Source organism: Coregonus clupeaformis, chromosome 14, assembly GCF_020615455.1.
Source record: "Coregonus clupeaformis isolate EN_2021a chromosome 14, ASM2061545v1, whole genome shotgun sequence".
NCBI lineage: Eukaryota > Metazoa > Chordata > Actinopteri > Salmoniformes > Salmonidae > Coregonus > Coregonus clupeaformis.
Window position 1 is genome coordinate 17,635,813 of NC_059205.1, and position 14,365 is coordinate 17,650,177.

General features: G+C 42.8%; 1 pseudogene; it reads left to right on the plus strand.

Moving 5' to 3' along the window:
- The first annotated feature begins 929 nt into the window (after positions 1–929).
- Positions 930–8,442, plus strand: LOC121581353 (annotated as a pseudogene).
- The last annotated feature ends 5,923 nt before the right edge of the window (positions 8,443–14,365 follow it).

The following is a 14,365-nucleotide window of genomic DNA, read 5'->3' on the forward strand; positions in this document are numbered from 1 at the left end:
CTGTGCCTACTCTGTGTGCACTCTGTGTCTGGACACTGCATAGGCGTATGTGTGCACGCTCACAGCCACTTGTGGTGTTCTTGCGTGTCACCTCTGCCTTAGAAAGACACCTTTCATCCAGAAGGCAGCAGCAGCTCTGTGCTTTGCTAGTCCAGAGGTGTTGCTGTTGACAACATGTTGCAGTCTTGCAATGAAGGGCAGACAGACAGAGGGGTAACTCCAGTAGCCTTTTGCTCTCAAATGTTTCATCATTCTTTCGTTGTCAGAGCTGTCTGGAAACATTGTGTTCGGAAACTTAATGTCTTTTCATCTCATTTAGCCTTATAGGGAACTCACCTTATAGAGTTAATCTAACGTTCCAGCCTCCAAGACCTTTGTCAGAGCAGCCGAGAATATGTAAAAAACACCATACATCAACAACTTCTCTGTGGATGGCTAAATAAGGGCTAGCCTACACCACCAAAGGTTGTGTGAGTGTGGAACAGAGAGCTCTCTTGACAGGCGTATTTACCCCTGAATGCAAAGCCTCTCACAGGGTCTTTATTAAAATAGACCCTGCTTAATTCACTAATTGAGCTGACGCCCTCCACAAAGTTCTGCTCTGTTAACCCATTTGCCTGTTATTTGGTCCACAGGGATTTGGTCTACTGTACAAAAGCCCTGTTCAGTGGAGCATTGGTGATTGTTGTCGTGTGTGATGTCAATTTCTAGTGTCTTTGCGGTGTTGCATTTCAGCTATCAAACAGTGGCAATCAGCAGAGATATTTGCTTGAGACAAGAACCCGCATTGACAATCATTCATGTGTTTTTCCCTCTGTTTGTCCCTTGGGGCTTGCTATCCCCAGTTTAAGGTAGCTGGTGTTGTCGCCTCCTGGTGGCCGGTGTATATTGGTGCACACAGCGGCTGGCGAGCATCGTAGTCCACCGGGATGGGAAATGGAGTCCAAGAACACCAGGCAACGCCACTCACAAAGGGAGAGGTTCTGCCACTGCCCTCCACCAGCAAGGCAGAGGTAAGCTGTAGTTCAATGTGTTTATTGGCTAGGGCCTCGAGTTTTGCCTGACCAGGCCATGTGGTCAGGAAAAACTCTTAACTTTGGCCCTATTATTGACCCAATTCCAATCTTTGCAGGTATACACATTGTCTTGCGTAGGGGCTAGTAATCAGTTTGTAATAAGGCCTTTTCCCCCGGTCTGTTTACCTGAAAGGGGGTTGCCTCTTTTTATGACTCAGTCTCTGTGGTTTTAGTATTGTGGCCTTCCATCAACTAATTACCAATGACATGTATTTTATAAAGCCCTTTTTACATCAGCAGTTGTCACAAAGTGCTTTAGAGCTACCCAGCCTAAAATCCTGAAGAGCAAATCAATGCGGAGGCAGAAGCACAGTGGCTAGGACAAACTCCCTAAAAGGCAGAAACCTAGGAAGAAATCTAGAGAGCAGGGGTCCGGGACATGGCTTTGCTTTGTGTGGAGGAAGGTCATGTCTTAACCTTGACTAGAGAATAAGTTGTTCTGGACTAAAAAACACCTTCTCAATGCAAGGCAAACAGTAAGCCTAAACAAAATAACTCAAAGCCATGATGATTAATTGAAAAGGAAAAGGAAATATTCTAACCACAAATAGGTTTTAAGTGGCATAAAAAGTCAAAGTCCAGGCACTCGTGTTGATTTGAAAGTTAAAAAGCTTTTATTGTTTATTCTAAATCATTATTAAAATACACCAACGCGTATCGGTTAACGCCTTCATCAGGGTGTCGATACGTGTTGGTGTATTTTAATGTTTTAGCTCACACAATAAAGGCCTTTTAACTTTCAAACCCACACGAGTGCCTGAACTTTGACTTTTTATGCCACTTAAAACCTATTTGTGGTTAGAATATTTACTATTCATTTTAGTCATTTAGCAGATGCTCTTATCCAGAGCGACTTACAGTTAGTGAGTGCATACATTTTCATACTGGCCCCCCGCGGGAATCGAACCCACAACCCTGGCGTTGCAAACGCCATGCTCTACCAACTGAGCTACACGGGACTGCGTAGCTCAGTTGGAGCACCTGTGGCGCTCCTGCTACTTCTTTTTCTCCTTGATGACTGTCGAGGATATCATGCTTGGCAAAGATAGGCTCTCTTCTGTATTTTGCTCTTTCTCCCTACTAGTGGAGTGCAGGTTTATCATTGAATATCAAGATTTTTTATTTTTTTTGACAGACTAGGAGTGAATTAATGCCAGTAACAAGATATTTCTATGTCCAAACAGGGCCACATACTTCTATCTTCTTTATCTACTATTGACTTCTTGTCATTCTTGTCAGTACTTATTTTATTTTATGACTTATCGTCAGGGTCGACTATCTTTTCTCATCACACACACGCACACACGCGCATACACACAGACACACACACGCAGACACACAGGGTTGGGGAGTAGAGTTGCAAAGAGAGGGTATATTACTGGAAACTTTCAATGTTTACCAGTAAACTACCAGAGTTTTGGCATCTTTGACGGATTTTATTTAATATATATCACAAGACATCTAGTGGCCCTTTTGGGTACTTCAGATTATCACGGGTGTCTAATTGTCTCTGGCCCCGTGTGGCCTTACCATATGTAAAATATATGAAATAATTAAATACGATTTCAAAAGAACAAATAGAATGACAAAGCTGTAAGACATTATCCTAAATACAAACTTTGTGAATGCAATCAGTGTTTAATATGAGGGTTTCAGCATGAAATATCCTTGTATGTATTTGTTAATGTTTTTGCGTCAAACTGGTAGCAGTTGTGAAAAAATACAATAGTTGGACGAGTTGCAGAGGTAATTGAAAATAATACCATTGTTGATTAGATGCTTTTTTCAATAATTAGGCTATTTCCTCTTGAACCATATGGTCTTCCTACTAGAAATTCATGGACAATATGGACACAGATATAAAAAATTCATACTATATGGATACATTTAAAAAAAGTTATTCAAGTATACATTTCCAAAGTCCGATGAACTTTTGTAAATTACCGGTAGCTTTGCAATCCTATTGAGGAGTAACTGATTACATGCAATTATTGGATTACTTCTTGGATTACTTTTAAATTCATAAATGATGTTTGCCAAAAAATACATTACGACACCTTTGTTTTCTCAATGAAATTCAAGTTGGCACTGAAAAAAGGGGCAAGTTTAAGTTTGTTCCACCTGAGCGCATAGCCGTGGAAAGTAGAGGTGCTGAGGGTTCTGCAGCACCCCCTGATAAATCACAATAAATAAAAAATCGTAGAAAAAACAGCTCCCCACCCCAAAACATCTTCCCGCGACCATGCCTGACCAAGTCTGAACACAAGTCAGAGACCACACCAAATGCGTTTGATGGATCCTTTGTCTTTTTCTAATGCCTCTTAAGGGGAAAGTAACCAGATTACGTTACTGAGTTTAGGTAATCCAAAAGTTGCGTTACTGATTTACAATGTTGGACAGGTAACTAGTAACTAACATTTAGAAAGTAACCTGCTCCTCTAACAATAGACCTGTATGCTCAGCTGGGTCAGTCTCTAACCAAGTCTGGGCCTATTTCTAACTTGTTCTGCCTGAACTGAGTGGGCAGATGTTGGCCATTTATATATTCTTCTAATGCAAGCCAGGCTTAATGATCTACTCAAACGAGACTTGGTCTGTGGAACCAGGGCAGGCGTGACCTGCAGGATGGATAACTACATTATGACAGGGAGGGGTGGCATGCTGGCTTGGAATAAATCAATGAAACAGCCTGAAGGTGTTTGGACTTGTAGAGTTACAATACGTGTTTTTGAAATGTCATGTTAACCTAATTCAATAACAACATTTTGTTTTGAATAAATAAAGGAACTCCCAGACAGGGAAACTTTGATCTTGTTAAATCTTGCATTTCCACCACCTCAGTCCTATGCATCTTACTACTTATGCATACATTGACTATATTGACTACTTTTGCATAATGTACATGTTTTTGTTTGTAGTTATCAATTTATTGACAATTTTGGTCATGTTTGTCCCCTCCTGCTCTCTGTCGGTCCATCTGTCTGTGCAGGGTCTGAAGCCCCAGACGCGGTCCGTGGTCCCTCCTCTCAGGGGCCTTAGCTGGAGCCTTGGCCAAAACCGCTGTGGCCCCGCTGGATAGAACCAAGATCATCTTCCAAGGTAGGCGGTCACACTTCTCACATGCTGAATAGTCCGCATTCAATTATTTATTTTTGTCATACATTTTTGTCAGTTTATTTCCTTCATTATAATGTCCTCAGCGAGATTCTCTGCCAAGGTGAGTTGTTTGACCTATGTATTGTATAAAATACATTTGATGATTCATAATTCACCTTTGTGATGATGATGATGATGACTATTAACCTCATGATGTGTGCTCTACCTCCAGGAGGCATACAGGTTGATCTACCAGACCTGCCTGAAGGATGGCTTCCTCAGCCTGTGGAGGGGCAACTCTGCCACCATGGTGCGGGTCATCCCCTACACTGCCATCCAGTTCTGTGCCCATGAGCAGTACAAGAGACTGCTGGGATGATACTGAGGCTTCCAGGGCAAGTGAGTACCCATCCATATCTTAACTCATCTAGTCCAGAGCCTAGGTTTATTTCCTAGGTTCCTGCCTCCTTGGGAGTTTTTCCCAGCCACTGTGCCTTTGCCACTGCATTGCTTACTCTTGGGGGTTGTAGGCTGGGTATCCGTAAAGCACTTTGTGACAACTACTGATGTAAGAAGGGCTGTATAAAATAAATGTGATTGATGATTGAGATTAGGGTCCTCCGAGGTCCTGTGGAACACACTGGAAGTGTCTGCGGTTTTTCCCCCTCTTTAGCATGTAACATGTCAACTGTGTTCCAGAGCCCTGCTGCCGGTGCCAAGGTTACCACAGCTGCCATGCTCACCTGCCCCCTGGATATGGTACGAGCCAGGATGGCCGTCACGCCCAAGGAGAGAGATAACTACCCCTACCTCTGAGAGCACATGCGCACACACACACACACTCACACACACACACATACACACACACACACACACACACACACACACACACACACACACACAGTCTGTTTGTGGTGCTCACACTTGAATAACTCACACTTGACATCCCTCCCTCCCTCTATATCTTCCTCTCTCTCTACTCAGATACAGTAACATCATGCGTGTGTTTGTGCGGATCTCTCGTGAGGAGGGTTTGAAGACGCTGTACCGTGGTTTTACCCCCACCATACTGGGAGTGGTGCCCTACACTGGACTCTGCTTCTTCACCTACGAGACACTCAAGAAAATGCATGCAGGTACTGTACATTCTCAGCTGATTTAGCTGTCTATTCTATCTATCTTATAAGACTATCAGCATACAGTGCATGGCTACTGTATATGTACAGTCGTGGTCAAAGGTTTTGAGAATGACACAAATATTAATTTTCACAAAGTCTGCTGCCTCAGTTTTTATGATGGCAATTTGCATATACTCCAGAATGTTATGAAGAGTGATCAGATGAATTGCAATTAATTGCAAAGTCCCTCTTTGCCATGAAAATGAACTTAATCCCCAAAAAACATTTCCACTTCATTTCAGCCCTGCCACAAAAGGACCAGCTGACATCATGTCAGTGATTCTCTCGTTAACACAGGTGAGTGTTGACCAGGACAAGGCTGGAGATCACTCTGTCATGCTGATTGAGTTAGAATAACAGACTGGAAGCTTTAAAAGGAGGGTGGTGCTTGAAATCATTGTTCTTCCTCTGTTAACTATGGTTACCTGCAAGGAACCTTGCCTTGATGACAGCTTTGCACACTCTTGGCATTCTCTCAACCAGCTTCACCTGGAATGCTTTCCAACAGTCTTGAAGGAGTTCCCACATATGCTGAGCACTTGTTGACTGCTTTTCCTTCACTCTGCCGTCCAACTCAACCCAAACCATCTCAATTGAACGCACCTGTTTGAACTTGTTATCAGTATAAAAGACACCTGTCCACAACCTCAAACAGTCACACTCCAAGCTCCACTATGGCCAAGACCAAAGAGCTGTCAAAGGACACCAGAAACAAAATTGTAGACATGCACCAGGCTGGGAAGACTGAATCTGCAATAGGTAAGCAGCTTGGTTTGAAGAAATCAACTGTGGGAGCAATTATTAGGAAATGGAAGACATACAAGACCACTGATAATCTCCCTCGATCTGGGGCTCCACGCAAGATATCACCCCGTGGGGTCAAAATGATCACAAGAACGGTGAGCAAAAATCCCAGAACCACACGGGGGGACCTAGTGAATGACCTGCAGAGAGCTGGGACCAAAGTAACAAAGCCTACCATCAGTAACACACTACGCCGCCAGGGACTCAAATCCTGCACTGCCAGACGTGTCCCCCTGCTTGTCCAGGCCCATCTGAAGTTTGCTAGAGTGCATTTGGATGATCCAGAAGAGGATTGGGAGAATGTCATATGGTCAGATGAAACCTAAATATAACTTTTTGGTAAAAACTCAACTTGTCGTGTTTGGAGGACAAAGAATGCTGAGTTGCATCCAAAGAACACCATACCTACTGTGAAGCATGGGGGTGGAAACATCATGCTTTGGGGCTGTTTTTCTGCAAAGGGACCAGGACGACTGATCCATGTAAAGGATAGAATGAATGGGGCCATGTATCGTGAGATTTTGAGTGAAAACCTCCTTCCATCAGCAAGGGCATTGAAGTTGAAACGTGGCTGGGTCTTTCAGCATGACAATGATCCCAAACACACCGCCCGGGCAACGAAGGAGTGGCTTCGTAAGAAGCATTTCAAGGTCCTGGAGTGGCCTAGCCAGTCTCCAGCTCTCAACCCCATAGAAAATCTTTGGAGGGAGTTGAAAGTCTGTTGCCCAGCGACAGCCCCAAAACATCACCGCTATAGAGGAGATCTGCATGGAGGAATGGGCCAAAATACCAGCAACAGTGTGTGAAAACCTTGTGAAGACTTACAGAAAACGTTTGACCTGTGTCATTGTCAACAAAGGGTATATAACAAAGTATTGAGAAACTTTTGTTATTGACCAAATACTTATTTTCCACCATAATTTGCAAATAAATTCATTACAAATCCTACAATGTGATTTCCTGGAATTTTTTTTCTCATTTTGTCTGTCATAGTTGACGTGTACCTATGATGAAAATTACAGGCCTCTCTCATCTTTTTAAGTGGGAGAACTTGCACAATTGGTGGTTGACTAAATACTTTTTTTCCCCACTGTATTTTGTGAAGGGCACCAGTCCCTCCTGCAGCAAAGCACCCCAACAGCATGATTCTGCCATCCCCGTTCTTCACGGTTGGGACGGTGTTCTTCGGCTTGCAAGCAACCCCCTTTTTCCTCCAAACATAACGATGGTCATTATGGCCAAACAGTTCTATTTTTGTTTCATCAGACCAGAGGACATTTCTCCAAAAAGTAAGGTCTTTGTCCCCATGTGCAGTTGCAAACCGTAGTCTGGATTTTTTATGGTATCATCACAACTAGCTAACGTCAAACGTATCAGTCATAGAAAGGGTTATGATAAACAAAAAGCCAGCAAGCTAGCTACCTTCCATAGTATTGCAGCTGCATGACTGCAAGACTTCCCCTGCCCTGCAACACAAGAACACCCTGCAGTCTCCACTGTGCCAACAGATGATACAAGAATCCAGGCAGAATGATGGTGTGTTTTGCTCTGTCCGGGCTGGGCATCTGCTTTGAGGAACACCAGGTTGTCATCCTCAAGACAGTGAATAAACACCCGCCCAACTTTGCCGCTGTGGAGGTATTGATTGATATGCCTCTGCTTTTGTAGCTCCTCATCTCTGACCCATCCACACCGAGAGACAAGACAAAATAATTGAAGATATCTTCGTAGGTGATATGTGGCCATTTTTCCATATCGTCCTCCCACTCTTGAATAATCCGCGGATGTGGCACAGACTTGCCATTCGACTTTAAAAGGTTTTTCTTGGTATGATCCCACGACATTTTGAGATAGCTAGTGAAAATTCGCAAAACGGCAAGAATGCCACAACGGAAGTCCTCCACAAAATAGAACGTTCGGGCATTGTTTTGTTTCCGGGTTCTTAAATAAGGTGAATACCAAAGGATTTACAAGAGGGACATTGCAAATAATCAGATTTTTCACTAGAGAAAATTGATATTAAGACCATTATTTGGCACAGTGAAGTTCTCAGAGGAAATATACACTGAGTGTACAAAACATTTGGGATACCTGCTCTTTCCATGACATAGACTGACCAGGTGAAAGCTATGATCCCTTATTGATGTCATTTAGGAGACAGGTTAAAGAAGGATTTTTAAGCCCCGACAAATTGAGCCTCTTCTGAGATCGAAATGGTGTGCAACTCAATATTAGTAAGGTGTTCCTAATGTTTTGTCCACTCAGTGTACAATGAATACAGCAACTGACCATAAGCAGCTGTACCCGTTTGTGATGTTTTTTCGCTAACCTACTAACCTGGAATTATGCACACCTGTAGAAAGAGTTTTACTAACAGACAGACAGTCATGGGTTAACCTAACACCCAATATGATGTTTCTCAGTGTTGAGTCCTTACAGTGCATTTGGAAAGTATTCAGACCCCTTGACTTTTTCCATATTTTGTTACGTTACAGCCTTTATTCTAAAAATGATTAAATTGTTATTTTTCATCATCAATCTACGCACAATACCCCATAATGACAAAACAAAAACAGCTTTTTAAGAATGTTTTGCTATTTATTATAAATAAAACACTGAAATATCACATTTACATAAGTATTCAGACCCTTTACTCAGTACTTTGTTGAAGCACCTTTGTCGGTGATTACAGCCTCGAGTCTTCTTGGGTATGACGCTACAAGCTTGGCACATCTGTATTTGGGGAGTTTCTCACATTCTTCTCTGCAGATCCTCTCAAGCTCTGTCAGGTTGGATGGGGAGCGTTGCTGCACAGCTATTTTCAGGTCTCTCCAGAGATGTTAGATCGGGTTCAAGTCCGGGCTCTGGCTGGGCCACTCAAGGACATTCAGAGACTTGTCCCGAAGCCACTCCTGCGTTGTCTTGGCTCTGTGCTTAGGGTCGTTGTCCTGTTAAAGGTGAAACTTCACCCCAGTCTGAGGTCCTGAGTGCTCTGGAGCAGGTTTTCATCAAGGATCTCTGTCCTTTGCTCCGTTCATCTTTGCCTCGATCCTGACTAGTCTCCCAGTCCCTGCTGCTGAAAAACTTCCCTACAGCATGATGCTGCCATCACCAAGCTTCACCGTAGGGATGGTGCCAGGTTTCCTCCAGACGTGACGCTTTGTATTCAGGCCAAAGAGTTCAATCTTGGTTTCATCAGACCAGAGAATCTTGTTTCTCATGGTCTGAGAGTCCTTTAGCAAACTCCAAGCGGGCTGTCATGTGCCTTTTATTGAGGAGTGGCTTCCGTCTGGCCACTCTACCATAAAGGCCTGATTGGTGGAGTGCTGCACAGATGGTTGTCCTTCTGGAAGATTATCCCATCTCCACAGAGGAACTGTCAGAGTGAAATCAGGTTCTTGGTCACCTCCCTGACCAAGGCCCTTCTTCCCCATTTGGCAGGGCGGCCAGCTCTAGGAAGAGTTTAGGTGGTTCCAAACTTCTTCCATTTAAGAATGATGGAGGACGTTGTGTTCTTGGGGACCTTCAATGCTGCAGAAATGTTTTGGTACCCTTCCCCAGATCTTTGCCTCGACACAATCCTTTCTCAGAGCTCTATGGACAATTCCTTCGACCTCATGGCTTTGTTTTTGCTCTGACATGCACTGTCAACTGTAGGACCTTATATAGACAGGTGTGTGCCTTTTCAAATCATGTCCAATCAATTGAATTTACCACAGCTGGACTCCAATCAAGTTGTAGAAAGAGCTCAAGGATGATCAATGGAAGCAGGATGCACCTGAGCTCAATTTCGAGTATCATAGCAAAGGGTCTGAATACTTATGTAAATAAGGTATTTCTGTTTTATTTATTTGTTTAGAAATGTGCTAAAAAATCTAAAAACCTGTTTTCGCTTTGTCATTATGGGTTATTGTGTGTAGATTGATGAGGGAAAAAAAATATTTCATCATTTTTGGAATAAGGCTGTAACATATGTGGAAAACATCAAGGGGTCTGAATACTTTCCGAAGGCCCTGTAAGTTGTGTCAGTCAGTCATTGAGTGTAACACGTCCACAGTGCTAATACAGGCCACTGGTATATTTTTTTTGTAATGTCCAGTGCTTTTATCTTTAGGCTGGCCACAGGTTTGACTCTGGCTCTGCAGCAGTCACACATATGCCAGAGGCTGAGTAGGGCAGCTGGGGTGATTTGTATATTGAGCGAAGTGAAGTATGGTCCTCTGTAGCTCAATTGGTAGAGCATGGCGCTTGTAACGCCAGGGTAGTGGGTTCGATCCCCGGAACCACCCATACGTAAAAATGTATGCACACATGACTGTAATTTGCTTTGGATAAAAGCGTCTGCTAAATGGCATATTATTATTATTATTATATTATAAGTAATAAAGGAGTGGAGTGATGTAAGGGTGGAAACACCAATGAACAAAAATATAAACGCAACATGTAAAGTGTTGGTCCCATGTTTCATGAGCAGAAATAAAAAATCCCAGATATTGTCCATACTCACAAAACGCTGATTTCTCTAAATTTTTGTTCACTAATTTGTTTATATCTCTGTTAGTGAGCATTTCTCCTTTGCCAAGATAATCCATCCACCTGACAGGTGTGGCATATCAAGAAGCTGATTAAACAGCATGATTATTACACAGGTTTATTATTACCATCTGAGGAGTATTTCTGTCTTTAATAGAGCCATTTTGTGGGGAAAACCTCATTTCGATTGGCTGAGCCTGGCTCCCCACCCATGGCTGCACCCCTGCCCAGTCATGTGAAATCCATATATTAGGGCCTAATGAATTTCTTTCAATTAACTCATTTCCTTATATGAACTGTAACTTAGTAAAATCTTTGAAATTGTTGCATTTATATTTTTGTTCAGTATAGATAAAGAAGGTTGAAGCTTGGTTGGAGCTGCTGGCATCTCTTTCAACAGTTGGCTCCTCTGAGTATCCCTAGGCCCCAGCACTCCCTTATTCTGCTTCTGTAGGACCACTATGCATGCTGGCTGTCATTAATGTTCAGAACTATGAATGTATTTGTATATTATTTATAATGATTGACATTTGCAGTTGATCAATTGTTGCAGCACTATTAGGAAGCACACCTAATAAGGTTCAGGTGATATAATTCAGTGCAAGCTGTGATTAAGCACAAGCTTCCTTCCGAGTAGTTCACTTGGAGATCTGTTTGAGTCAAAGCCAGCATGCAGAGTGGCCTTCCAGGACCAGGATTGGGGAGCATTACTCCACAGGGAAGCTATAAAAGTCAACACCTCACAGAAAAGGCAACATACTTCCTTCCCCCACTTTGTACAGCTTTTCTGAGTGTATTCTTCTGTGATGCTTGCAGTCTTAGTCTCTTTACAACACAGTTTGCATTGGTGTCCTGTATACATGCTACAGCTAGCTACTGTCTGCCTGCTCCAGGTTGAAGATGTCCCTTAGGCACAGATCTAGGATCAGCTTAACTTCCCCAAATCCTAACCTTAATTATTAGTGGGAGAAAACGTGAAACCGACCCTAGATCTGTGTCCATGGACAACTAAATGATATATCGTACTACCTTTGAGCCTACCTAGCCCGACTGAGGTTTTGTGGTGTGTTCTGTGCTGCATTATAGTAAGTGCGCTTGGTTGCAAATGTGACGTGACTAAGTCCAATTGCTCTTGCTACTGATTCTTTTAAGTGCCTAGAGAGGAATCGTAACTATGTTTGGATAACATTTACAGTGAGGGAAAAAAGTATTTGATCCCCTGCTGATTTTGTACGTTTACCCACTGACAAAGACATGATCAGTCTATAATTTTAATGGTAGGTTTATTTGAACAGTGAGAGACAGAATAACAACAAAAAAATCCAGAAAAACACATGTCAAAAATGTTATAAATTGATTTGCATTTTAATGAGGGAAATAAGTATTTGACACCTCTGCAAAACATGACTTAGTACTTGGTGGCAAAACCCTTGTTGGCAATCACAGAGGTCAGACGTTTCTTGTAGTTGGCCACCAGGTTTGCACACATCTCAGGAGGAATTTTGTCCCACTCCTCTTTGCAGATCTTCTCCAAGTCAATAAGGTTTCGAGGCTGACGTTTGGCAACTTTAACCTTCAGCTCCCTCCACAGATTTTCTATGGGATTAAGGTCTGGAGACAGGCTAGGCCACTCCAGGACCTTAATGTGCTTCTTCTTGAGCCACTCCTTTGTTGCCTTGGCCGTGTGTTTTGGGTCATTGTCATGCTGGAATACCCATCCACGACCCATTTTCAATGCCCTGGTTGAGGGAAGGAGGTTCTCACCCAAGATTTGATGGTACACGGTCCCGTCCATCGTCCCTTTGATGCGGTGAAGTTGTCCTGTCCCCTTAGCAGAAAAACACCCACAAAGCATAATGTTTCCACCTCCATATTTGACGGTGGGGATGGTGTTCTTGCGGTCATAGGCAGCATTCCTCCTCCTCCAAACACGGTGAGTTGAGTTGATGCCAAAGAGCTCGATTTTGGTCTCATCTGACCACAACACTTCCACCCAGTTCTCCTCTGAATCATTCAGATGTTCATTGGCAAACTTCAGACGGGCCTGTATATGTGCTTTCTTGAGCAGGGGGACCTTGTGGGCGCTGCAGGATTTCAGTCCTTCACGGCGTAGTGTGTTACTAATTGTTTTCTTGGTGACTGTGGTCCCAGCTGCCTTGAGATCATTGACAAGATCCTCCCGTGTAGTTCTGGGCTGATTCCTCACCGTTCTCATGATCATTGCAACTCCACGAGGTGAGATCTTGCATGGAGCCCCAGGCCGAGGGAGATTGACAGTTCTTTTGTGTTTTTTCCATTTGCGAATAATCACACCAACTGTTGTCACCTTCTCACCAAGCCCCAAGCCCCATTCCAGCCTTGTGTAGGTCTACAATCTTGTCCCTGACATCCTTGGAGAGCTCTTTGGTCTTGGCCAGAGTTTGGAGAGTCTTGGAGAGTTTGGAATCTGATTGATTGATTGCTTCTGTGGACAGGTGTCTTTTATACAGGTAACAAACTGAGATTAGGAGCACTCCCTTTAAGAGTGTGCTCCTAATCTCAGCTCGTTACCTGTATAAAAGACACCTAGGAGCCAGAAATCTTTCTGATTGAGAGGGGATCAAATACTTTTTCCCCTCACTGTACTACTTCACTAACCTTTTGTGGGTTGCTTCCATTTCCTAGTCTGGCCTCAGTTTTTCATTTATACATGATGATAATAATATAGAGGAAAACTGATGACTACCTTTGGAGTTCAAGGGACAAACTTCTGAGTAGGAATCTAGAGTTTCTGGCCATGTTCCAACATGAAGGTGTTCAACCAGGGTCATTGTCTTCCGTTGCACCCATATTTCTCAATGATGAGGGTCAGAATTGAGTACCTGACACAATTCCAAACAATCTCGCAAACCCTTTGCCTTGTTACTACCCATTGCAGCAATATGGGAGTCTGCAATGGTTAGGGATAGGGGTGAGGTATCGATTTGGAATTAGGCCTAAAATGTGCACCAATGGTTGCAATTAGGATAAATCGCCTCCAAAACAGATGCTTTGAAGAAATGATCAAAGAACCAAAACCCTCTAGACAATCAGGCAATGCCAAAGCATCATTTGTTTGGTTTGTTTTCTGATTCAAGATTATATAAAACGAAGGCACAAGTTGTTTTTGTGATAGTTTGATGTGGCCTATACCAAGACTGAATAATCCATCAGATTCTCAATTCAAGTGAAACTCAATTCTGAAAGAGGTGTGTATGATTTTTATGACTCAGAAGAGATTTCTATGTACCCAATGAAAAACTAAAGCAAATATATGTTTTACACTTTATCTCTTGCCGAGACAATACTTACAGACCTGCAAACAGTATTCATGCATGTGACTACACATACATAACCCTTAGCTGTTGTTAGTGCATTGATGAACATAACTGTTTTGTGAATTTTGGATTTGTGCCAACATAATGTTTATGAAACCATACATAGAATCTGTGTACAGTCTTTATTGATAGTGTTCTTAAGAGAATTGTGAAATCTCTGAAATAAAGCTGGATGTTGACATTCACTACCACTACCACTACTACTACTACAGCTGTATTTTATTGGTGCAACAGTGGGATTCATTTTTCCTTTCCAGTCCTGAAAATCAGTTGAAAGAAAGTAATCTGAACCACCTAGTGTAATGACGCTCCAGGAGAGTGA